The sequence below is a fragment of the Trichechus manatus genome, unplaced genomic scaffold (genome assembly GCF_000243295.1).
Source record: "Trichechus manatus latirostris isolate Lorelei unplaced genomic scaffold, TriManLat1.0 scaffold00116, whole genome shotgun sequence".
Classification (NCBI taxonomy): Eukaryota; Metazoa; Chordata; class Mammalia; order Sirenia; family Trichechidae; genus Trichechus; species Trichechus manatus.
This window is the reverse complement of record NW_004444052.1, coordinates 8,490,025-8,517,864: the sequence shown is the minus strand read 5'-3', so window position 1 is coordinate 8,517,864 and position 27,840 is coordinate 8,490,025. Positions and strand designations below refer to the sequence as shown.

The 27,840-nt window shown below is 41.3% G+C and overlaps 1 long non-coding RNA gene across 1 annotated transcript in view; it reads right to left on the bottom strand.

The window, feature by feature from the left end:
• LOC111821953 (uncharacterized) overlaps nucleotides 1-27,840 on the bottom strand; it is a 571,437-nt gene that overhangs the window by 354,494 nt on the left and 189,103 nt on the right. The window contains exon 2 of the long non-coding RNA XR_002825257.1: nucleotides 18,711-18,845. This is a non-coding gene — a long non-coding RNA (uncharacterized LOC111821953). The remainder of the gene's footprint in view (nucleotides 1-18,710; nucleotides 18,846-27,840) is intronic.

Sequence of the window (27,840 nt, the reverse complement as noted above, 5' to 3'; positions counted from 1 at the left end):
TGTTAACCAATGTCATAAAACAACATGTGTACTACTGTTTCATGAGAAACTATTTGTTCTGTAAGCCTTCACCTGAAGTACAATAAAATATATATATAAAAAAAAAGAGTATCAATTATTGGGAGGATGGCACTGGACCGGGCAGTGTTTTGTTCTGTTGTACACAGGGTCGCTATGAGTCAGAACTAACTCAACAGCACCTAACAACAATGGCAGTTACATATTTAATTTATAAAGAAATTCCCAAATTGTTTTCCAGAGCAGCTGCATCATTTTACATTCCCACCTGCAATGTATGAGCGACTCAGTTTCTCTGCATACTCTCCTGCATTTGGTGGTGTCATTATTTTTTATTTTATCCATTCTGATACATACATAAGGATATTTCATTGTGGTTTTACTTTGCTAATGGGGTTGAACATCTTTTAATATGCTTATTTGTCATTTGTATAGCGTCTTCAGTAAGATATCTTTTCATGTCATTTGCCCATTTCTAATAGGATTGTTTGGGGTTTTGTTTTTGTTAAATGTTGTGTTTTGAGAGTTCTTTATATATTCTAGGTATGAATCCTTTGTTGGGTATGTGGTTTGCAAGTTATTTCTCCAAATGTGTAGCTTGTCTTTACTCTTCTAAACAAGTATTTCACAGAACAAGTTTTTAATTTTGATGAAGCCCAATTTATCATTTTTTCCTTTTATGGATTGTGCTTTTGGTGTCAAGTCTAAGAACTCTTTCCCTAGCCTGAATCTTGAAGACTTTCTTCTCTGTTTTTTTTCTAAAAGTTTTATACTTCTATATTTTACATTTAACTCTGTGATCCATTTTGAGTTACTTTTGTATAAGATGTGAGACTTATGTGGAGTTTCTTTTTCTTTCTTTTTTTCTTTGGTCCATGGATGTCCAATTACTCCAGCACTGTTTGAGAAAAAGGTTATCTTTCCAACACTGAATTACTTTACACCTTTGACAAAAATCATTTAGGAATATTTGTGTGGGCCTATTTCTGGGTTCTTTAGTCTGTTCCATTTATCTATGTGACAATATTTATGCAGTTTTCATTATTGTAGCTATATAATAAGTCTTGAAATCAGATAGTCTGAATCGTCCCACATTATTCTTTTTCAGAATTGTTTTAATATTCTAGTTCCTTTGCCTTTCCATACATATTTTAAAATAACCTTGTTTATTTCTACAAGAAAACTTGCTTGGACTTTTATAGGAATTGCATTAAATATGAATAACAATTTAAGGAGAATTGATATCTTTACTATGTTGAGACTTCCAATCAATGAACATGGTATGTCTCTCCGTTTATTTAGGTCTTCTTTGTTTTCTTTATTCCGTGCTTTCTAATTTTCAGCATACAAGCCCTGTACATATTATGTTTTGTTAGTTTTATACTTCTTCCTTTCTTTTTTTTTTTTAGCAATTGCAAATGTTATTCCATTTTTAATTTCAATGCCCACATGTTCATTTCTGTTGTTGTTTGTTGTTAGGTGCTGTCGAGTCGGTTCCAACTCATAGCAACCCTATGCACAACAGAACAAAACACTGCCTACTCCTGTGCCATCCTCACAATCATTGCTGTTTGAGCCAATCGTTGCAGCCACTGCATCAATTCATCTCGTTGAGGATCTTCCTCTCTTTCACTGACCCTCTACTTTACCAAGCATGATGTCCTTCTCCAGGGACTGTTCTCTCCTTATATCATGTCCAAAGTACATGAGATAAAGTCTCGCCATCCTTGCTTCTAAGGAGCATTCTGGCTGTACTTCTTTCAAGACAGATTTGTTCATTCTTTTAGCAGTTCATGGTATATTCAATATTCTTTACCAACACCATAATTCAAAGGCATGGATCCTCTTCAGTCTCCCTTATTCACTGTCCAGCTTTTGTATGCATATGAGGCAGTTGAAAATACCATGGCTTGGGTCCGATGCACCTGAGTCCTCAAAGTGATATCTTCGCTTTTTAACACTTTAAAGAGATCTTTTGCAGCAGATTGACTCAATGCAATACATTGTTTGATTTCTTGACTGCTGGCTTCCATGGGCATTGATTACGGATCCAAGTAAAATGAAATCCTTGACAACTTCAATCTTTTCTCCATTTATTGTGATGTTGCTTATTGGTCCATTTGTGAGGATTTTTGTTTTCTTTATGTTGAAGTGTAATCCATACTGAAGGCTGTAGTATTTGATCTTCATCAGTAAGTACTTCAAGTCCTCTTCACTTTCATTTCTAGTATATAGAAATACAATTGATCTTTGTATACTTCGTGACTTGCAACCTTGCTGAACTCATTTCTTTGTTCTAAGAGTTTTTTGTTTTTTGTAGATACCTTGGAATTTTTTACATAGACAATAATGTCTTCTGAAAATTAGGATAATTTAATTTCTTCCTTTCTAATTGGTATGCCTTTTTCTTTCCCTTCCTTCTTGCACTGGCTAGCCCTCCCAGCACAACACTGAATAAGAGTGCTGATAGTAAACATCCTTGCTTTATTCCCAAAGGAAATATTAAGTCTGAGGAGGAAAGCATTAAGTTTTTCACAATTAAGTATAGTGTTAGCTGCATTTTTTTTTTTGTTGTAGATGCTCTTCACCAAATTGAGAAAGTTCCTATTTCAATTTTTACAAAAATTTTTTATCATGGATGGGTATTGAATTTTATCAAATGCTTTTTTTTCTTCAGCCTGTTAACATAGTGGATTATATTAATTAATTTTTGAATATTGAACCAGCCTTACATCCCTGAAATAAACCCCACTTGGCGATGATTTATATATATATATATATACATATATTTATATAAAGTATATACATATATATACTTTAAGTCTATTTGCTAATATTTGCTAATATTTTGCTAAGGATTTTTGCATCTGTATTCACAAAGAATACTGATTTGTAGTTTTCCTCCTTTTTTTGTGCCATCTTTGCTGAGTTTTTGTATCAGGGTAATACTAGCTTCATAAAATGAATTGGGAAGTGTTTCCTTCTTTTTTATTTTGAAATTCAGTAGAACTGGTGTTTAATTCTTCTTTAAACATTTGGCGGAATTCTCCAGTGAAACCATCTGGGTCAGTGACTTTTCTCCTCTAACAACCCCCTTCAAGATCTTACTTCTCCACTCTTCCCACAATTGTGCAGAGTCTAATGCCTGTAATAAAGCCTTATTGCAGAATATTAATAGTATCTGCTGTCTTGAATGAATCCTGACTGATGCCCTAACACATTTGCCATTAAACTGGGATAAGAATTATAAATATATACTGGGCATTTAAAACATGCCAAGCACATGCCAAACACTTTACATTTGCTATCTCAGTAAGCGATTCCAGGAGGAAGAGAATGCTTTCATCCCAATTTTACTGAAAAGGAAACCAAAGTCCAGAGAAGTTAAGTAAGCCGCGAAAAGACACACAGTAAGGATCCGAGGCAGGATAGAAATCAAGCTCTTAGCCATGGTGTTCTACTGAAGTTCTTTGTCTTGATATCCGATTTCTCCTTACAAGACCAGGACATATAGTGCGAATAGAAAGCATATATTTGGGTCTGAGACGAGTGATGGCTTCTGGTCTAACAGTGCTCTTCATTTTGTTCCCTTTCTCTTTGTACATACCTGCTATTCCCCTCTGTCCATTTTTCTTCTTTTCTGCCATAGAAGATTTTTCCTCTGGATTGCCCCCCATCCAAATCTCCCTCACTTTCCTATCACCTTTTAGGCTGTTAGAAAGTAAGCAATAACAACTGATGTGTCTCCTTACAGATTCATTGGCCCCCACATAAGTAAGACAGGCATAAAAACAAGGGTAAGCACTGGTTGGTGAGGTGCCAGAATGGATGTCACAGCATGCTAAACAGAAGGAAGGTCCATTATAGCAAGAGCAAGGGGAGAATGTGTCCGGTACCAGCAAACATAAACCTGCTTTAAAAACTTGAAGAAAATGGTACTCAGTTATTCTGGGAAATCAGCTGTCTTGTTCCAGCTCCTTCTTTGCTCACTTTGAGGTCAATCCATTTATTTATTAAAATGGCCACCATGTCTTAATAGACAGTATTAATGCAGTAAAAGAAACAATACTTTGAACACAGAAATGCATCTGCAGATGCAACCCAGATCTATTCCATTGTTGTGTGTGTGTGTGTGTGTGTTTTTCCTAAGTGCTTTTGCTTAGTAAAAGCCATGAAATATCATTGGGAATTATTACTAATTTTTTTAACAGCCTGAAGAAATAAAGAAAGAGAGAATGAACAAGAGAAAAAGAGAGAGAGGTTAAGCTCAAAGGCAGAGAGAGTGAAATGGACCAGATTATACAAAATTAAAAAGCAAATACGAGCAGACAATTTGTGCCGAGTGATTGCAAGCAATTACAGTCCAGCTTTTCTGGAGGGAGGATGGGGGAGGGGGTTATTTCAGTTTAAAAGGAGACTTTATTCATTCCTGATCAGCTTCTCCTACCATTCTCTCTTTTATTCTTGGATATCAATTTAAAAAAAAAAAAGTCAGCTTTCAGATGTTACATGTCCAACCCTGCGAATCCACCCTTGGGCAGACAGTGAGAATGTAAGCTTCCAATCGGTTCTTTCTATAGCCCTGAAAACCAATTTGTTCATAAAGAATAAAATGAGGGGAGAGAGGGGAAAACACAAGAAGAGCATGTGTTTCTTTTAGAGGAGAGCTTCAATTTTACTATAATTGTCTAAAGACAGAGCTGCTTTGATCTGAAGAATTATTATTATGCCTCAAATGCCAGCTGCTAATGTCACAGCTGTGCTGGAGCTCAGTCACGCCAAGGGGCTTGGAGATCAACTTAGTCCCCGACCCGGCTCTAGGTCCCTCTCTCCTTATCTTTCCTTTGTACAAATGGAAAACTTCATTTGTCTGCTACCTCCCCTGACTGGCTAAGGACATGCTCTGTTGATTTGTTCTGGTTCTTTGGGATAGGGGACAGAACTAGGGATGTCGAGGCGGGATGCGGGAGTGGCGAGTTGCACCTATCAGGGGGCAGGCAGATCTGGATGTGAACATACCTGGATGGGGCTGGTACGGTCATTAGGATCAAGGAGCCAGCAGGGCCCAGTTGGCTACTCTGCGTTTCCTCAGGTGTAGCGAGTGCAGTGGTGTACACTTCCAATGCTTGTGAAAATCGCAGAGAACTACTCATCGCATTTCTCCGATTTCAATTCTCTGAGTTAATAGTTATTGTCCCTCTCTCCAGCCTATGCTGTACTGAAGCAAAGGGCAGCTTAAGAAGCAGAATTGAACAATTTTCTTTCAGAGGAAGAATGGCTGAAAATTACATTTAGAGTTTGAGAGCTGAGCCAAGTCTTCAGCTCTCGCGTTTTCCTTCCCATGGCTGACAGAAGCACGCAAGGACCTCCTCACACATCAGGAATGGCCCTCTTCAGCCTCCTCTCATTTCCTCCCATTTCGGAGGCTCCTTGCCTGTCTCCTCCGGATTGGAACCCCAGTGAAGTCTTCCATATCTGTTCTTTCGATGACTTCCCACTGCCTACAGCGTAGTCCAGACTCCCTAGCTTGGTATTCAGGGCCTCTACAGATAAGCTGCCCACCTACCTTACTGCAACTACTACCCTACATAGTCCTGTCACCTCAGATGACAAGTCTCGCCACTGTTCCAGAACGAGTTAGCAAACTGTTCACCTCTGGGCCTTTGCTATGTCTTCCTGTCTGCCCAGAATACAACCTCTCCCTTCTCTCTCCTTTCCCAAGTCCTTCTCTCCTTTCTTGGCTCGACTTCTATCCCAAAGTGAAGATGAGATGGATAAAAAAATAAATCCCAATGGACTGTAAAACAAAGTTTCATGGACAGAGCTGTCTAAATGGCCTGGATTATAGTCCCTGGAACCACGACAACATGGAGAGGATAGAATGGGAGGGACAGATCCCCCTGCCTCTAAGCCAGCTGTTTCTCAAACTGGAAGAAGGCACAGAGGCCTTTAAAAGAAAACGTAGTAAAACACAAGAGTGTCTGTGAACCCGTGGGATCTGAAGATCCCAATATGAAAAACACTGACTTGAGAAACAAAGAAAGAAAGAAAACAGCAACATTAAAATAGAAACATAATGATTACAGCCTTACAAAGCACTTGCTCCAAATTCCCACAAAAAATCATTCTTTCCAACCTAAGCATCCCTGATGCAAAAAATACATATAGAAGATTTATATTAGCTGTGCAACCTTGGCCAGTTACTTCTCTGTACCTCAGCTTCCTCATCTGTCAAGGAAGAAAAATAAAAGTATCTATGTCAAAGGATTGTTGGGGGTGTCTTAGATTGGGTTCACTAGAGAAACAAAACCAGTTAAGCATATGAACACTTATATAGAGAGATTTATATCAAGGAAATGGCTCATGTGGCTGTAGGGGCTGGAAAGTCCCAAGTACTTGGGTCAGGCTGGAGTCTTCTCCTGACTCACATAGCTGCAGGGGCTGGTGAACCCACAACGGGCAGTTCAGACAGTAGGCCTCTGGCTCACAGGCTGCGGAGGCCAGCGAATCCCAAGATCAGGAGGTAAGCTAGCAGGCCATTTTCTCTCAGCCTGCGGAGGCTGATGAATCCCAAGATTGGCAGGTAAGCTGCTAGCTCAAGTCCCAAGAACCAGAGGTCAGATGAACACGAGCCAGCTTCAGGATCCAGAGCAAGCAAAAGCTAGCAAGCTTTGCCAGAAAGTCCACCTATATTGGATTCAGGCCACATCCCCTAGGAAACTCCCCTTCAACTGGTTGGCCACTTATAACAGATGCCATCATGGAAGTCACTACATTATGTCAGATCTCATCATAGAAGTGATTACATCGTCACATAGCTGCCAAACCACACCTCAACTGCCAAACCACACCATAACTGCCAAAACTCTGAGAATCATGGCCTAGCCAAGTTGACACACAACCTCAACCATCACAGTCCACCCCTTGTCAACCTGGCACCCATATAAATCTGTAAATAAAGACAATTATGAAGTCATACTTGTGCCTAACTTGATACAACTAACACGCGTACAACTGGAAATGCACTAGCCCTGTTTACATCTATTTTATAATATTTTATAATAGATGTAAACAGGGCTAGTGCAGTGAAGAAAACAAAAATATTTGATGTACACATATAAGGAAGAAATACTCATAACAATTATAGTCCACCTTTCTGCAACTGGTCCCAAGGTTGTAGCTGGTATTTAGAACTACCTTCTTCCACCACTCATTCTGTATTCCCTTTGCCCTCAGTAAGCACCTCAGCTGGTGTGGTTCTTTGTCCCTGAAGGGTCTGAGCCATTAGTAGTCATGGTGGAATTAGGTTGCTGTAGTTTTCCATTGACTTTAACCACAGGGCATGGTAGTACTAAAAGATGTCCTAAGGGATCACCTATATTCCACATAGCCACTTCTTTACCTCCATTATGTAATATCAATCTGATTTCCTCTTGGTAATCAGGATCAATCACATCAGCCAATACAGTAACTTCTTTCTTTGCCTGTTGATCCACAGGCATGAGGAGCCCAAAATGGCCTGGTGACATTCTTAACTTCCAGTTCAATGGAATCAGTGTTGTGTCTCCTGGCGGGAGCATGCCTCCTTTTGGACCTAAGACCTCTAGACCCACAGAGCATATGGTCATGGGGACAGGAAGCAAAAATGTTGTGAGTGGGTCATTAGGGGTAACAGGGAGTGTGCCACTCCCATTTCTACCCCTTGATTCCTGGACCCATGAATCCTGGCTATTGGAGAAACAGCATGATATATTAGATGCTGGTTTAGAGTATATACAACCTCCTGGAGAACACTATCTCAACCCTGCCAGGTATTGCCACCTAGCTGGTGCCATAATTGCATCTTTAGAAGGCAATTCCATCGTTCTATTAAGCCAGCTGTTTCATGATGACTGGGAACAAAATCAGTGAATCCCATGAGCGCGGGCCCATTCCCACACTTCATTTGCTGTGAAGTGAGTCCCTTGATCTTAGGCAATGCTGTGTGGAATACTATGATGGTGGATAAGGAACTCTGTAAGTCTATGGACGGTAGTTTTGGCAGAAGCATTGCGTACAGGGAAGGCAAATCTGTATTCAGAGTACGTGTCTCAGTAAGAACCAAAAATGAGGTAATGCACGCAAAATGCTTAGCTGAACCCAAGTGCATTTTAAATTCTGAACCGGTGGCAGCTTTTATCAAACTAACCCCTAGAGATACCTGTCCTGTTACTAGAAAACTTGGGGAACTAATCCTGAATAGCCGCCTCATTCCCTATTCAGCTCTAGAAGGTCTGATATCCAGAGGATAGGGGGGAGGATGCTCAGAAGACTGAGGTTTTGATGAGGCATGAGTTGTAACCACAAGGAGCACTAAGAAGGATAGCACAGAGTTAAACAATGTAAGCATGTTGCTTGTAAAGATTTAAGCCATTAGCCCTTCTATGGTGTATGTATTTTATCACATTTTTTTCCTGAGTAATACAAGGCTTTAAGATCCAAAGAAATAAATCTTACGAAGTGGGATTTTAGCCAGTGGGAAAGAGCCTTTAGGTAGTGTATCAGTTGGGATTACATTGGGTTTCAAGCGTCAGGCCTACCAAAACAATTGTGGCTTAAACGAGATCCAAGTTCATTTCTCTCACATAAACAAAGCCCAAATGGAAGTGGCCGAAAAGACTCTGCATCTCAAACATCTCAAGAACCCTGGTGCTTTCTAGCTCACTGCTCTACCATCCTTAAGGGACTGTCCCATCTTCATGGTCCAAATTGGCAGAATTTACATTCCAAGTAGCAGGATGATGGAAGGAACAAGGCAGAAGGGGGAAACAGCATGCACAAGCTGCCTCTTCAGGAAGGTTCCTGGAAACTGATGTACATGCCTAGTCACATGTTCATGTTTAGCTACAAGGGAGACTGAGAAATGTAGTCCTTATTCTCAGCAGCAATGTGTCCAGCAGAAAAAATTACATTACTATGAAAGGAGGGAGAATGGATTTTAGGGGACAACTAAAACTCCAGAATGCTCTAATCACAAATCCAGTTTTCTGCTTACTCTGCCTTCCCATAGGGTCAGCTCTGACCTTATCAACTGACCTCCAGAACAATGGCCTCCTGTCTGATCTGATCACATAGTGAGGAGGAAAAGGAAATAAGTAGCTATGTTATAAGTGCTTTACCAGCTGCCGGTAAGTCCAACCCATGGCGACCTCACATGTGTCAGAGTAGAACTGTGCTCTCTAGGGTTCTCAATGGTGGATTCTTTGGGAAGTAGATCAGCAGGCCTTTATTCCAAGGCACCTCTGGGTGGACTCCAAGCATTTAGTTACTAGCCCAGAATATTAACCAACCATTTGCTATACCCAGGGACTATTTAACAAACAAAGGTGTAAGGTAAGTATTAGCATCACCATGTTAGAGATAAGAAACAGAGGCTTCCCTGAATTCAAAAGAATAGAGAGATCCTTATCTTTGGGGGGTCTTGCTTAAAGTGCATGTGGATGCAGAGCAAGGCTCTCCAGTCTCTTCCACCACCTCTGTCAGATAGCCAAAACCTTGAAAAGCACAGAAACTCTGCGAGCAGAGTTGTCCCTAAACTGGTGATCTTACCTGGAAGGGAGAACGAGTGACAGAAGCCAGAGTGGGCTGCAGGAAGGCAGCAGGAAAACACAGCCAAGAAGAGCCTGCCAAGGAGCCTCAAGTAGTCAGGGCTGTAGGAGGAGGATGGAATGGGGAGGATTGTCAAAAGGAGGTGTCCAGGTTGGTGTAGATCATCTGTGTGCAAACTGCGACCTTGGATCTACTCTAAGGATCAGAATAGCATGAGTTCTGAAGGTTCTCAAAGGAATGGATGTTAACTTCACCAGAGGTCATCAAACTTGACTGCCCGCTGAAATCAACTGGGATTCTTGAAAAAATACTAAGACTTGGTTCCAACCTCAGAGATTCTGATTTTATTGGTCTGGGGTAAAACCTGGGCATTTGAACTTTTTTCAGAGCTCCCAACATGATTCTAACGTACAGCTAAGTTGGAAAATCACTGCTCAAGACCATCATCTTGGGATATGGAAAAATTGCAGATTGTTATTTAGGAGGTCTCCACTCGATGGCAACGGGTTTTTTTAGGGTAGGGCCTGAGAGTCTGCATTTTAATAGGTTCCTGGGCGATGCTGCTGCTGCAGCTCTTTGAAGCACATTTTGAGTAGCATGTCTCTAGATGAATCTTGCATTTCTCTTAAAGATCATATGCACTTTCACCATATCGCTGTGCATAATGCATTATCTACCCATGCAAAGTTGTCTTGAAACCACCCCTGACTGGACTCCAGACTTGTTACCTGCTGGTTGGCCTGTATCTGCCTTCATATTTATAGTGTGTCATCCACTAAGCTGACATTCTAGAAAGGCCCATGTTGTGCATGGCAGAGAGTACACTGCTGGTACTTAACACTGCTCTTATTAATATTAATAATTAATGCTTAGTGCTAATAAGTAACTAATTACCAATAGTAATAATGATGCCGAGAAAACAGTGATAGTTCTACATGGCACAATCCCCTGTGCTCCCCCCACCCCAAATTATATTTCTAAATGAGCTTACAGAATCTTGCTGTGACAGGTACAGCCTCAAACACATTCACTTAATAAGATAGCTCTATGGAGTGAAATTCCACTTTCAGTGGATGCATTTTCAGTGTGGCACACAGGAAATTAAATGTGAAAGTATCATTAACATGGAAGTTGTGAGTTTAATTCTCTACACAGGGTGTCGACACACTGAGGTTATTTATCTGTTTCTCATCACGGCTACGGGTTTCCTATGGGATCTAGTGAATTCCTTAGAATTTAAAGTCTTCTGCCCCCTTTTGGGATAAACACCCATTTATAGCTTCAAATTCTTCCTCAAAGCCACACAGTCTCAGAAGTCAAAGAAGCTAATGTGTGCACATCACTAAGGAGAACAGGACACCACAGTGTGGTTTGTCATTTCTAAGGATGGCCTTCAGCTCTGATTCAGGACATGATTTTTTTTCTTTTTTTGTAATTTCCTTAAATATTTCTCCTTAGAGGAAGTAATGTAGCACTTAAGTCTAATGATATCTATTAATGAATTCATTAAAGAAGAACTGATAACAAGATATGTTATCATAGTCAACAATTAACAGTACCATGTAGGAGTCTTGATTGCTCTTAGAAGGTGAACTGGCAGCTGCTTTTGGTGCTGTTTTTACAAAACGTCAAACAGAGAACAGGTGTACCTTTCTGAAGGCTGATGTTAACCATTGTGCTACCTGCAAGTCTGAATCCAGATAAAGAGGTGGGCCAAGGTGTTCATACCCTACATTTGCTGTAAGTAGGCAAGACAGACCTCCACTTCATTAATCTTTCTATCTTTCTAAACCTCATTTGTCCTCAAGCCTATCCTTTACTGCAGGTCCAGTTGGCTTGGGTGATGGTGGTAAGAGGAAGATCCTGAGGACAGTTTATTGGTTCTGATACCCGATAATTCCCATTATGAATTTTACTAGTAATTCCCTTTGATAAGAACTCATAAAAGGGAGACTCAAACTTCTCTACTTCCCTAGGTGGAAAAAGGGGGAGTTAAGAAGTTCCCTGAAATTTAGTCTTAACCTGGAAAAGGCCCCAGAGCATGCTGAGACATCTGACAGAATCTATCACTTTAAACATCTGAGCCATCCCACTCCATAGTGATAAACCACCTACTCGCCTTCTCATTCTGGCAACGTGATGACCAACTGGTTCAGTGCCACAGAGCATTTCAGAATTAGCTCTTGCCTCTCCACAAGTTCATTTCTAATGGTGGTTCAGACATTCACCTGTATAATCACGATCACTTCCCCTAAGAGTCTTTTGATTTTGATTTAAAGACATACTGAACATAAAGATACACTAAAAGAGTTTTGTTAAAACCAGTTTCTAACCCAATTTCCTCCTTTTACAGATGACAAAACACCCAGAGAGAAGATTTATCAAAGTCCCACAGCCAGCTGAGCCAAGAACCCCAGTTTTCTGACTCTTAGTTCAGGAGTCTTTTTTACAAATCTGTTAAAAATGACAAATTAAAAAACCCAAAGAAATAGCTCTTGGATTATCTCGCCCATGGTGGCACAATGAGAAGCCACACTTGGCAGACTTGGAAAAACCAGGGAACTCAATTCTTATAGGCTGCTGACTCGTAATACTTGTGGATTTTGATGGAGCCACAAAGTTTCTAGTTTGCTGCCCAAACCTCCACCGCAACGAAAGGACACATTTTCTACTATTCCCACCATGAGAGGAACAGCATATTGGGTTTTGGACAGATCGTAAGTGCCTGACTCAGGAGAGTGTTCCAAAAGTGAGGCTGTGTTGGTTATTCTATTTTTTCTTCTGGATCCACTGTCCATCCTCCATCCTTCTCCATCCTGCTGTGTCCCAAGAGACTGACTGAGACAGACCGTACCACCCAGATGCCTTTGTCCCCTAAGCTCCCAGTTAGGTTTGACCCATGGAAGGTCCAGAAGGAGGTCAGAGATCAGGGTGCTGATTACTTCAACTCTGTCTTTGCCTCACCATGGTTTGGCAGTGGTCTCTACCTATGGCTACATATGCTGGCAGGCCATTCCTCTCCTGTAGCCACCAGTCTCTCTAGAGTCCAGAAACACTCTTCTTCCTCTTTCCACTTCAGATTTCTGAGGTGCTTCATTATTCCTTCTCAGTTCCTTTCACCCTTTCACCTCTGTAAATAGTCCTATTATTAAACTCTCTTCATTAAATTAACATGCTGAATGCACTGTCTTTTTCCTGCCAAGACCCTAACTAATACAGAAGGCATCATTGTGGGTTAAGGGCACTCCTTAGCTCTCTTGGGTATCCTTGGGTGGAAATTTATCAATAGTCTACATTAGCTGACCTGTATATGGGGTCACTTTCATTTGAATAAGGTAAGGGAAATCAACAGTAGTCGGCAAACTCTATGTGACATTCTCCTAGTCTACTTTAGGTCACCCCACCCAAGTTAAATGAGTCCACAGAAGAATCCCAGGGTTTCACTTCCAGTGGTACCCACTGATATATTCTGTGAAATTGGGCAGGTCTCTTACATCCTCATTTGCCCCTGCTTACATCTCTGGAAAATGACCTCACAATTCTGTTCCCTTGCAGGCCTGCTAAATACAATGAATTGCTACCTGCAACGTTCAGACTCTACCATCTCACGGTAAGCTGCCTTAAATGCTAAAACAAACACAAATTGAACTGGTTTTCCCATCTGTTTCTTTAACAAATGGGAGCTTAAGCCCATAGGGAAACTGTGTGGGTCAGCAAAACATCAAATGAACACTTCTGAATAAAAACAACTGTTTCTGAAGATCTCAAGATATTTCAAACATCGTACTCCATTGGCCAGGCCTCCCTGCTCCAACGCCTGCACAAAATCCTGATGACAGCATTATTTGCTTGAATTAGATTTGTTTCTATGCCCAGAAACAACACACCATGAGGAACCTGAAATAGAAAACAGCTACTGAGTCCTAAAAGTTTTTCCAGGACACTGTCTGAGACCAGACAGGAATGAAAAAACAGTTGGAAACCACACCAAGGGAGCAAAAAGAATGATTCTTTGGGGTCTGCATGATTGTTCTTCTTTTACTATTACAAATATCAAGAGCTAAAAGAAGTGGCCTACATTGTGACAGAAAGCGCTACCAAGTGAGACAGCATTTTTCCTGGAGGAGAAGGAAGTGGCTTGATTCAACTGGTGAAGCTGGTGTTATGCCCCCTGAGAAGCTTTCCCTGATACCCCCTGCCAGGTGGATGGTCCTTCTGGGTCCATTACATGCCTCCTGAGCAAATGAATGACTAAGAGATGAATCAGTGAATGGATGAATCATCAACAACTGATAGCACTGCCTCCGGCTGATAAACTATTTCTTTCAGAAAGGGGTGTGGGTAACTATCACCAGTTGTTGTCGTTAGCTGTCATCCAGTCGACTTCAACTCATGGAGATCTTACATACAACAGAGTGAAACATTGCCTGGTCCTGCGTCATCCTCACAATCAGCAGCATGTTCGAGTCCATCCTTGCAGCTACTGCCCATCCATCTCACTGAGGATCTCCCACACTCTTGTTGGCCCTCTGTCTCGCCAAATGTGATGTCTTCCTCTAGCAACTGTTCCCTCCCAATGACTTGTCCAAAGCAATGAAGTTGGATAACATTCTGTTATAATCCATAAGGTTTTTATTGGCTAATTTTTGGAAGTAGATCACCAGGTCTTTCTTCCTAGTCTTTCTTAGAATAAAATGTGTGTGTGTGTGTACATTTTACTGGTTCTGTTTCTCTAGAGAACCCTAAGACACTGACTGATAAATTGATTGTATTATATTGGTGGACTTATAAAATAGTTTTATTTAAAACCTTTTTATAAAAATTGATTTATTTCTATCAAATATAACATATGCTTTTGTTCCTTAAAGCAAACGAAAATAATTTATTTCTCCAAAACTATTATCTGAATATTAAACAATACCATTAGAAAAATAATTGTGTTTGGTTTTTATTCATGTATTACGTGATATTTTTAGCGACATCTATTTCTAACATGTCATGGTATTTTCCTAAAGAACACGTATTTTAACATGGACTAATTTTTTAATCTCTTTGCTTAATGAAATTGCTTATAGTCTTCTTTGAAGTTGCATTTTTAAAGTGTTTTGAAGTATTGTAGAAAAGTATAAAAGTTGCATTTTATTGTTAATAAATTTGAAACTGTTGACAACTTCAACTGAGTCATCTCTGTAGGTTAAAATAATATTTTTCACTGAGAAAATACTTTCTCCAAAGTTATTGAGGTGCCTTGTAAGTTCAGAACAAGGTCTACTAGCCTATACTCCAATTCTCTATTTTTTTCATATTAAACTGTGTAAATATCTTAGCCCAAATATTTTATCAAATATTGTCTCTTTACCTCACAGGTATCTATCTTTTACAGACCTTTTTGCAGGGCAAAACTCTTCAAATAAGTAAACTATATTTGTTATTCCAAATCAGAAGCTTTTTAGTTTCACTCTATTCTTGCAGAATATAACTTTACTCAATTAAAAATGGAAATGCCATGAAAAGATTCTTCCCACAGCTCAAGATATTCCGAAGAGCAATTATAATTTTGAAAATGACATCTTGTACAATTTTTGAGCTCTCCACATTTAATTCGTTCTGTTTTTTTCTTTCTACTGGAGGGATAAATTTCATTGTCTTCCTGTTTGCAAGCACTGTCTTTAACAACTGCAAATGGTTAAAAACTTCAAAATGAAGTTTTCTGAACACTTCATTCGTTGAAGACTTTTATTAAAGATTTCAAACTGACGCTGCATAAAATGCAACCAAAATTTACAAGTTGGTTTACAAAAGAAGTTCAATACCATTGCAGAAAATGTGGTTCTTCATAGTGCAAAATCTTCTAGAACCCTACTGATAATTGGCAGCAAATAGAAAGAGCACACGGCCACAGTAATTTTTATATTCAAAATTTTTGTCACAAAAATTTCATGGTTCAGTTACTCTAACAAAACATATGTACAAAATATACAAAATAAAATGTATCAAAAATGTAAAGTATAAAACTATTTATAAATTAAAACCACTACAGCTTTTATTTCAACTGATCTAGCATTGCAGCTTAGTGGGAAGAAATAATGGATTGTATGAACACAAAAACAAACTCTAAGTCTATTTCTGCCCCATAGGTTTCTCTTTTTTTTTCTTTCTTTTGTGCTTTAGATGAAGGTTTACAGAGCAGATTAGTTTCTCATTAAACAATTAATACAAATATTGTTTTGTGACATTGGTTGCCAACCCCATGACATGTCAACACTCTCCCCTTTTTGACCTTGGGTTCCCCATTACCAGCTTTCCTGTCCCCTCCTGCTTTCTAGTCCTTGTCCTTGGGTCGGTGTGCCCATTTAGTCTCATTTTGTTTTACGAGCCTGTCTAATCTTTGGCTGAAGGGTAAACCTCAGGAGTGACTACAGTACTAAGTTAAAAGGGTGTCTGGGGGCCCGTAGGTTTCTTATGTTTTTACCATAAGAGCTGTGCTTCACCAAAATCTGAATGTGTACTATCATCACCAAAACAAATAGTTTCATCTTCAATGCTGAACTTTTAAAATGAATTTTACACTAGTATTCCAAATAAGGTCAGATGCTTCACCTTCATTAGAATCAACTTCCAGAAACTTTACTTTAATTTGCTGAAGTGGAGGGGAGGTTTTGAACCAATGATTAGAATGAACTGATTTTCATCTTGAAAGCTTTGGTAGCACTGATAAAAGTGATATCCTTGAGCCGTTAGTAAAGTTTTCCTTCGGTCTATGGAACCAACACATTAACGATGATCACTTCATGTTTTACACATACACAAGAAAGCTTGAGGTAAAAAACGAGTGAAATTTAGATAACACAATCATTTAATATAAATGAAAAATAATGCTTTGGAAAAGGATCTGTAAATACACTTTCTGTAGATTCATATGTGAAATCGTCATTTATAGCAGAGTCTTCTTAAAATAACTGATTTTTAAAATTAGAGGCTGATGCTTTGTCAGCAGATTTTGTCTTCTGGTTTTCATGGGGTCATTTGCCATAGTAGACGGTAAGTGTTGATAAACACTCCGTGCAAGTCACACATTTGTCATCATCAACTTTCTTAAGAAATGGAAATTCAGGAATTATTTTTTTCATTAAACATGAACTTTTGTTTTTTTGAGCTCACTGCTGCCATAAAGGGTTTATTTAAAAATAAAAATTTGTTACCAAACAATAAAACAGTTGTAAATTTACATCATCTATTAAATGACAAAATTGCTATCGAAAACGCAGACAATTTTTGCCCTGTGCTATGGCACCAGTCAGTATTTTCCCCCACACCTGCCCTATGTTTTTGGTGCGTGCCATCGAGTAGATTCCGACTCACAGTGACCACATATGACAGAGTAGAACTGCCCCATAGGCTGTAATCTTTATGGGAGTAGATCGCCAGGTCTTTTCACCCACAGAGCAACTGGTGGGTCCAAACCACTGACCTTTCAGTTAGCAGCCTAGCAGTTAACCACTGCGCCACCAGGGCTCCTTACATCTACTCTGTAGTTTTCCACATTTCCCACTGACCCTGCCAGGTGGCATCATAGCCGGCCACCTGCAGCCTGCAGACCCCAGCACCAGCCACTATGTAAGAACTGGTGGGGCAGCAGCCTCAGCCACTTCTCTCACTTCTCCTCCAGAGGGAGTTACTACCCATACATGCTCATGGCCCAGCTCACACTGGTTCACTAGCAAACACCATATACGTTGCCCTTGAAAAGGGAGAGTTAGTTACCTGTCATCTGGGAAGGAATGTGAGAAGAGAGACGGGTCATCCCTGGTAGTCTTTCAGACTTAACTACAAGTTAAAATGAGAACTCTGTTTACAGAACTTGCATCTCACACACAACTAGATGAGACCCTGGCAGGAGCTGGTGGTACAAAATGGAGGTCTGTCCTATCCATCTTGGCTTATTTTAATGTAACAGTTAATAATGACAATTTGTTAGAAACAATAATAAAAGTAAAATCTGGGGCAAATGCTGAACCGGAAGAGATGCCAAGACAACAGACATAATCTAGGGCTCCCCTGGGAAAGCTGGGATGTGTTGTCACCCTGCGTATTATAACTCTTTATTATTGTCACTCAATCAAGTTTCTGAATTTCCCATTTTTTTCTCTTCTACTTTAATGTTTTTTTGTATGCTAGTCCTTTAGGACTTCTAGCCCTTTTATAAAATACCTGAGGTGCAAATATCTGACAGGGTGTAGATGCAAGATGAAAGCAAACTCACCATGATAATGATCACAGGCCACACCTGAGATAAAATCTAAGCTCTTTCATACGTTGTAAAGGGCTGTGCTGGAGCCTGCTTGTTGCCTATGTCATATCCATTCCACCCTCCTTCTTCAGTAAGGAGGCAAGCTTGAAGATGGAAATCACCTGCTAAAAAGGGCGGTTCACAAAAATAAAAGGAACGCGGGTGGCTGAAGGAGTCCTGGTGGCGTAATAGTTAAGCTCTCAGCTGCTAACCGAGAGGTCGGTAGTTCAAATCCACCAGATGCTCCTCAGAAATCTTACGGAACAGTTCTATTCTGTCCTAGAGGGTCGCTATGAGTTGGAATTGACACGATAGCAACGGGTTTTGGTTGCTGATGACTGAGTTGCCTAATACCTCCAGATCCAGCTGCTGAATAAAATCCCTCACATAACTGCCCTTAGAAAAAGTTCCTGCTTCCCACTACAGGCTTCTCTTTCTCCACTCTGCTCCTCTTACCCAACATCCCTACAGTCTTAAAACTTCGCACTTGTTGCTCTGTTGGCCTGAGACACCTTTCCCAGCCTTGACACCCACCCAGCCAGTTTCTGCCCTTCTGTCAGAAATTAGCTTAGTCACTATCTCCCACGGAAGCCTCCCTACAGCTGTGTTCCTAAGGTATCCCATGCTTGTTCCCATCATACTGTTTTCTAATCCACTGTTAACTTATCTGTCTCCTTTACTTAACTATGATCAATCTGAGGGAGTGGACTGTGTTTTTCCCATTTTGTCCTTATGGACAATAATACCTGGTACATAGTAGGTATACATAATTTAGAATGAATGAAGGAATGATTGAGTAAAATTTGAAACTCACCAAAAAGGAAGGCTCCTCCAAAGGCCTCTGGGAGGATACCTAGTTGGGGTCTAAAGGTAGGGGTCACAAAATGGCGGTCACTCATTCTCCATCAATAGGATCAGTTCCATTATCCTATTAAACCTCCCCTGGGACCTGGAGGGTGAGAGGACATGCCTATTAGTAATCCCAGTTTACAGCGGGGCAAATGGAGGCACAAGGAGGTTAAAAGCCCCAGGTCAACCCAAGAGGTGGCGACAGACCTGGGACTGGCAATCAGGCCAGTCCATGTGCACCTGATCCAGTGTTTGGTCCTCTAAGCCTTACTGCCTGCAAGGACTCATTAGCTCTTTTTAAGTAGAATCCAAAAAGTTCTCTCTCCAGATTAAGTCACCCTAGCTTCAAATACCTAAAGCAGCAGCTCCTTTTTTTTTTCATTCAGCATTTGAAATGTTTTTAAGGGTTTATTTCAAACACCCTTTCCTTTGAACTGATTGTTCAGAACTTTCATTCCACTTTGTCAGTGTTTTTTGTAGTCTGCTCTGATTTCTAAAAGGTTTTTATTTCTTCTCACTGTTTGGATGGATTGTGCTTTATTTTCTTTGCTTTCATCTATTGAAATGGACAAGAGAAACCTTAGGTATAATGAACTTTGTTTCCAGTTTCCCCCCTAACCTCCCTTTTTTTTAATTCCTACTGCCACGGCTGAGGATGTGGAAGAGGAATGAAAACTCCTGGGGTGTTGATAAGTCTATGAGAGTCACTCTGCCTCTCTCCCCAGGCAGGGGGAAGGAGTGGCAGGCAGAGGTGGGCAGGAGTGCACCGTGAACGTCTGACTGCCGTGGCTATCTCAAGAGCGCCCAGATGAACCGCTTAGCCATCAAAGGACCCACTGTGGCCTTCTAAATGTTCACTTTGGCTGGAAATGAAAAACTATCTCTCTCTGTCCTAAGGGTGTCCATTGGTTCCACTATGGTCTACCATCAGGTGATGCTGGTGTCAACAGCCATTGCTGAGACTCCACCTTGATGGACACTAGCTTGTCCCATTTTTGGCTAACGTGCACACACTGGGCCTTAGAGGAGCAGCCTTACATATAAATATATAAATACTTTACCAGTCCATCCTGCCCACAGGGTATCAAGTTTAATGAACTAAACATCCTCCATTAACCATCCAGCAGAACATTATTTACTCCAAGTGAGAGGGCAACTGGCCAATGTAAAGACAAGTAAAGGACTCTGCACAACTCTTCTCTATGCTATGTCTTCCCAAATCTTTAACAACAAAGTTGTAAATCCAGTCTCTTCACCAGCTGAGTTGACACCTCTGCCCTCTTCTCTCCTCCTACTAAATTTCAGATGCCATCTTTGTCACCCATCTCTTATCACCTTTGAAATGAAGCACATTCCCCCCACATCTGCCCAGCCCAGAAATGCATGAACATGGGATAGTTCAACCTGGGGAGGGAAAGGGAGGTCTTGAGCCCTTTTCCCATCATGACCTCATGGCCTAAAAACTGAGTATGTTGTAAATAACATTTGAACAACTTGAGAAAATGTAGCTGAAGTGGGTACAGTGTCAGAGGCCCTTTGACATCTGTGAATATCCTTTGTAAATAATATCTATCACCCAGCTCAGAGCTGTGAGAGACACTCAGCCAAAGTATATCCAAGTTAAGGAATGAAGGACAGGAAAGGACAGAAGGAAGGAAAGGGGAGTTGGAGTTGGTAGGCAGGTGGTCAGCTTGCAAAGATTACACTAAAGTGCTGGTGCTGAGCAGGCCCTGTTTTTGCTGTGGTGCTAATTCCAACTCATGGTGACCCCATGTGTGTCCGAGTACAACTGTACTCCATACGGTTTTCAATGGCTGATTTTCCAGAAGCAGATTGTTAGTCTTTCTTCTGAGGCACCTCTAGGTGCTAACCATTTGTACTACCAAGGGACTCCCCTACTCCTACAGCTAGAGACAAAAGGGAAAGTGTGGAAGCTGACCTCTCGATTGCCTCTTTTTGGAAACAGTCATGTCCTATACATCCTGACTGCACTGAAATCCAAGAAGGGATTGGCCGGGAGCTGCCATCCTGTCTCAGAAAATTACATAAGCGTGTGAGGGTCTGAGATGCCTTCTATCCTTTGTGTTCCTTTGGCGAGCTGACCTGGACTCACTTACTCCTCGATAGAGGGTCTGAGCCCCTCCCCACCTGCCCAGGCTTCCGGGAGCATCCTGCATTTGGCCAAAGGTCTAGGGAAGCCTCTCCTGGGCTGCGCACAGCCTTAGCCCAACACTAATTAGTAATGCAATCCCACAAAGAGTGAAGCTGCCTGCCACCTCCCCTCACTCATAGTGATTTATGTTCAATTTGTACAAATGGAGAAAATGAGATTTCAAATTTCAGTGCCATTTCTGCAATGAGGTGATTAAAAGACAGAGAGGTATCGCCTTCCACTGTATAGAATATTGATCCCAGTGCTATTTTCCTTTGCGATAACCATTAGCTCAGTATTATTTGCAAACCTCTAATGTGAACCTGGAGATGTAATTTACATTTGTGCCTCACTTATTTGCTTTAACAAAACAACACAAAGCTTTTGGGTTTTTCAATCTATCCATACTGTCAATAAAATTAGCAGCTGGAAGGGGAGAAATTATATTCAGAACCATAACTTCCCATTAACTACCGCAAGACACAACACATTTTTCCAAACGGGAGAGCACATCTTGGTTAAGCCCCTTTTTCTTACCTTCTTCCCCTCATCACCCCACCCCCTGGGGAGAGGGCTACAATTCAGTGAGAAAACTTAAAAGTAAAGCATTCCCTCCCCCTAATGAGGATCCAGTTAGGTGCTAGAGCTCACCCTCCACGTCTGAGGCCTAATCCCCCAGCTCCAAATGCTGGCACACGCCTTGGCCAAAGGGCCGAGTTTGCCAGGGAACCAGGACAAATGCGTACACATAGACACGTGCAGGGCCCAGTGGCACTGACCCTCTGAGAGACTTCCCGAAAGAAAAGAGTTAGCTGTGAGGAGAGGGTAGAAGAAAAGAAAAGGCGGAGGTAATCAAGAAATAAAAGCGCAGGGCTGTATTCGCGCAATTCAAGTGGCAGTTCGTCAGCCTTCGACTCTTAACAAATAGGCCACGCAGCTCGGCTTTCTCATTTCTTGTCTCTGCAAACCCGTCAGCTGCCTACCACTGCCTACCAGACTCTGGAAGACAAGAACAAGAAAAAGGGAGAAGGGGAGCGGGGTAGAAAAAGCTAATGACCCATAATTGCCATGATAGTGGGAGAGGGGCCAGGCAGCTGTTTTACATTCCTGGTATGTATAGTATGCAAATATCGACAAAGGCTCGACACAGTTTCGCTATTGTGGATCCGGAGGGTAACCAAATTAGCCTTTGGCAGCCATGGTAATTGGGAGGTGCTGTTCCCATTAGGAGTCCTGCAAATTATGAAGAAAAATGGACCTAGGGCTTTGTCACAAATAATAATACCAAGAAGAAAAGAGCAGGCGGCTGTCTTTTCTTTTCTTCCCCCACTCCCCACCCTCTGCCTTTTTTTTTTTTTTTTTATTTCTACATTGTGTTGTTAATACCTCTCCATTTGGTAATAAGAAAACTGTCTGAAATACCCCACTAGACGGTGCGCACACTTGACTGCAAGAACGTCAAGTTTGCAGGGGGATAAGATGTGGAACCAGGGTAAGAGCTCCTTCCCAGTGCCAGGGCCCAGGTGAGGGAGGTGCAGCAGGGCCAGGGCAAACCCTGGACCCGGGGCCCTGGGCGATGAGAAGGCTTCTGAACCGAGGCTGCAGACAATATGTTCATTCCACGGAGCAGCTTCTCCTTATTCCAGTGTTTCAGACGCCACCGCCTCCTGGATCATAGCTGACTTTGTCCTCCATCTCACTCATGAAGATGCTAAAATTTGGCTGGCTTTAATCTCTTAAAAAATCAGATATGGCTTGAAAACCTCCACTCGTGATGCATTAAGCCCCAAACTCATGAAGAAAAGGGTTGGAGTCTTTCGCCCTAGGCATTCCCTTGAGATGGCCTAATTCCATGTCCCCAGGAGCTAGGTGCCTGGTGACCAGATGGGCCACCGGAATATCAGATGACTCTGGGATGAGATTACCCCTTTATGTGGCATGGGTGAGCAAAGGGGAATGGTCAGCCCGGAGCCAAATCTGCCCTAGAGAGAGGCATGGCATCAGAGGGGATGGCATATAACTGTTTTCCAAAAGTTAAAGTGTGCACGCATGTGAAGAGTGAAGGATCAATACTTCCAAAAGCATCCTTTGCTTTAAAACAATCAACTTCTAATTTCCCTTGCCTTAGCGTCTATTTGTTCTGCTGGAGGAATACCTTCGATAAAAAAAGGCCTATCTGGGAATACAATGTCCTTCATTTATGTTCCTCCAGTTACACAGGAACACCACATGCATTTCATTTGCACTTTATTTTTATTTTACGTTTCATAAAAATGTACAATGTTAGAACATAGAAAGGAATATGAACCTCCCACTTGTATTAACTGGAAAAATAGAGCCACATACATGCCTTTAAACCAGACAGCATTTCCCATAAGGAAAAAAAAATGGAATTTTGATAAGGTTTGAAGTATCCTCAGAGACACAGCTACAAAAGGATCCTGCCAATTTTGTCCTCCAAAGAGTAAAGAGAGAACTAATGGCTACTTACAAGCATTTGGAAAATTAACACAAACACAAGAAAGACTAAAAATAGATCAGGTCATAGCAAAGTCAAATAGAGGGCTGGAAAATGAGTAACAGGAAATGATGAACTGCTTGCACAGTGTCACTGCAGACAGGACCCACAGGTGATCCAGGGAAGGGCCTGGGTGGAGAAGTAGCAGACCAAGATGCTGTTCCTTTTCCTTCTGAAATACCCGACTCATTAGACAGGGGAATGACTGGCCCTATGCTTCTCTCTGCAGCTTCATCCCCACTCCATTCATTGCTAGTTTTAAATGAGGAGCACTCAACTATTAGGTATAATTCAGGTTTTGCGTCTCATTCAAGAGAAACTTCAGAGTAAAATATAAAAAAAAAAAAAAAACCCGAGCATTTACAAAGTTACTGTTTTTTGGAGAAAAAAGTCTTTGATGAACGTGCCCTTCTGATGTGTAATTGCGTTCAGGTTTTTCTTCTAGATGTGCCCCTTGACGTAGCTGCCCAGACCTGCAGCGTCTAGGCCCCTAGTAGGCTCTCCAGCTTCATTTCCTTCTTGTCCCTTCTCAGAACTCCAGCTGCACTGTACGTCTTTCAAAGTCCCAAAAAGCCAGCATGCTCTCTCTGGCCTCTTACTTTCACACTAACTACCCCTTCTGCCTATGGGAATGTTCCTGGGCACTGCCTCACCCTGCCATATACACATGTACACACACCCGCACACATGTGCACACACACACATGTGTACACACACCCGCACACACGTGCACACACACACAGTTCTAAGACCGACTCATCCTTATCCTCTTCCTCAGGTCTCTGCTTAGCTGCTACTTTCTCCTGGCAGCCTTCTCTGACTTCCCAAGCCTGAGTTAAGCCCCCTCCTACAGACTCTTAAAGTGCAGCCTGTAGACCTTATTACAAAGTTCTCTAGTTGTCTGTTTGCTTTCCCAAGGCTGTCAGCCCCATGAGAGCAGAGGCCGCCTGTCTCTTGCTCACCAATGGGTCCCTGGTACTTAGCACAGTGCCTGGTACGTGGTACTTGAACCATATGTTGAATGAATGCCACCTGATTATCCAAACGCTTAACTGAGGGCCTAAAAAGTGTCACTTGGTAACAGGCTCTTCTCCAACACTCTGCTTCTGCATTGGGGATTTCTGCTTGTGAGGAAAGCCCCTTGATGACAGAATCCAGTGAGTCTCCAACATAAAAACACAACAGCGTGTATTCCAAACACCAAATTATCTGACCCTGCTTGTTTATCTCATGGATTTTATGACCCAGTCTTCATTCCAGCCCATAAACTTCCTTGCTCCCAGCTGAATATAGGGCCTCTCTTCCTTATTTTTCCCCTCAGGGATGGAATTTGTTTTATCTGAAAATTCTGCAAGAATACACCCTTCAATGTGCTCAGTCTGCTCTGCCTACCCGAGGACTTCAGGCTTTACCTGTAACCCAGAACAAGACCAACTTCAACTCTTGCAAGGAATTCACAGTTCAACACAGAGGCAAGTTCTTTTCACCATAACCCCGATTCAATTCATGTTACTGAGTATTTATATATTAGGCATATATTTATAAGTGTTAGAGCATAAAACCTACTTGGAAAAATAAAACATATAAAATGATAGCAATAGCAGGAATAAAATGACGAAAATAGTACTGGAGACTGGAGTTCGGTAGAACAGTGTTCTTTAAGTTGAAATACCTTGCTATTTAGAAATGGCAATGGTTTGACCTTGAAGAAACAGGAAGACACAGTGAATAGGGACAGTGGATAGAGTAGAGGGTTCCTGAAAATGTTTATAGGGAGGTAATTTTGGACAGGAGCCACACTGGCGAGGGCCTTAAATATCAAGGTGAAGAATTTAGTTAATGATGAAACATTTAGATGTGACTGTAGGGCGGAGTCATGCGAATGGCTTCTGAGCCAACCATTAACTCATTGCCATGAAGTTTATTCTGACTCATAGCGACCCTATAGAACAGAGTAGAACTGCCCCTAGGTTTCCAAGGAGCAGCAGGTGGATTCAAACTGCTAACCTTTTGGTTAGCAGCTGAGCTCTTAACCACTGTGCCACCAGGGCGCTGAACCTACCATAGGGGGACTATTATTACCGTCCATGATAGACTTTTATAGTAATGGCCCCAATGAATCACATCTCTCTGTATCCACCTCTGTGTACTCCCTCCCGCATTAACTCTAGGCTTGGCCATGTGACATGCTTTGACCAATGGGACTTTAGCAAATGTGATGCAACAGAAGTTTGAAGAGCGCTAATGCACTGAGGTTTGTCCTCTCTTGCTGCTTGCTGGGAATCCTCCTGGCACCATGCAACAAAGCCTAGGATAGCCTCCTTGAAGATGAGAGACCATATGGACAGAGCAGTCCAGCTGTCCTATCTGACCCAGCTGAGGTCCCAGACATAAAAGTGAACCCAGCCAATATCATGTGGAACAGATGAACAATCCCAGCTGAGCTCAGCTCAAATGGTCCATCTACAGTATAGTGAGCAAGTAAATAATTTTTAAGTTTCTAATTTCGGGAGTGATTGGTTACTCAGCAATAAATAACTGATACAAGTTCTCAAGAGAAGAGCAAGAAGAACTTGAGAGGGCAAGGCTACTCTTTTGGGAACTAATACAAGAGTTGCAAGCACTGTAAGAAGCTAGAGGAATAGGGCCATCCTTTAGGGTTGTCTGCTCACAGTTGTAATACTACTGGAGCAAGTTGAGGGCAGCAGTAATGAGGGTGGCAAAGAAGGGGGAAAAGCCCACCATGGTGATAATGAGAAGAGCAGCATGGGCCAGCATTGGTTGGAATGGGAGTGGGGTAAGACAGGAGGGATGGAAAGAATAACGGGGTCTAGAATAACGGGGATGTAACAGACAAATGGCAGGCGACAGGAAGGTCAACCCATACTGAGGGAGTCACAGGGATAACACTGGTTGTTTGTATCAACATAGATGGAAGCAGCAGGTAAATCTCAATGGCTGTCTCCTAGGATCCTGTCCAAACAACAAAACATTGGGGAGTATTTTAACTCTACTGGAAGAAGGCTCACTGATCAAGTTTTCTCATTCTAGGAAGCTGGCTGTGATTTGGGGAAGCATGGGATGTCCAGAGAATAAAGCTATATGACAGGGCATACAAAGCCCGGTGAAAGTTGTCTGTCAGCCTAGACATTATATTTGTTTTTATATTTTCCCATATAAAAATTTATACATACATTGTTATGTGACTCTAATTGCTCTCCCCATACTGTGACAGTATACTCCTCCTTTCCACCCCTAATTCCTCATGTCCATTCAACCAGCTCCTAACCCTCTCTGCCTTCCCATCTCACCTCTGGACAGAAGCTGCCCATTTAGTCTCTTGTATCTACTTGAGCTAAGAGGCACGCTCCTCACGAGTATCACTTTATGTCCCACAGTCCAGTCCAATCCCTGTCTGAAGAGTTGGTCTCGGAAATTATTTATATTTGTTTTTATCTTCATCACTCACCCACTATTGAAGTTTATGTCCAATTATTTGTTCAGTTGTCAGGATGCCAAGACAGAGTGGCGATTAAAAGCATCTGTTCTGGAATCAAACGCCAACTTATTATCACTATTAATAATAATAGTGCTATTATTACTAATTTGCTATGTACTGGATATTGTGCTACTGGGTAACTTATTTAACCTCAGTTTTCTCATCTTTAAAATAGAGATAGGGTCACTATGAGTTGGAATCAACTAGACAGCAGTGGGTTGTTTTTTTTTTTTTTAACAGAGATAATAGTCCCGATCTCATATGGTTGTTGTGATGATTAAATAAAATCATACATTCAAAGTGTTTAGCACAGTATTCAGTACATAGCAAACTCTTAATAGCACTGCTATTATAATTATTCTTTCATTTCAATAGTTATTTAGACCTCCATATTTTCCCAAGTTTCTGCGCATTCATTTGGATTATCAAGAAAGATTCTACCATTAATGCCTTCTCTGATCCCTAACAGATATTCATCAGGGAAAATGGCCTCTTGATCACAGCATTTGAATCCAACAGTGAGAGCAGACAATTCTGCATTTTCCTTATGTTTGGAATTCTAATGTATTCCTGATGAAAATCTATATACACATTCAATTGTGTCTGATCTTTCTCTCTATCCCATCTAGCCATCAAGTTCTCATTAAGATATGATTTAAGAACTGGAAGTTCATTAAAAAGATCATTTTATGACAGACTGAGATGAGCAACGTAGAAATGATTCCATATCTTCTCCAGATCGTCCCATTTAGGGCTTTTTCCAGCTGCATCCAGCATAATTCATAGAAGCACTGAGGTTCACCTTTCAAAGGTCTGGAATAATTCACAATTAACATCACACACCCTTGTTACCTGACGCACTAGATTCAAACTGCAAGGAATACTGCTGCTGACAATTTTCTTCTACAACTTTCTTACTTTAAGCA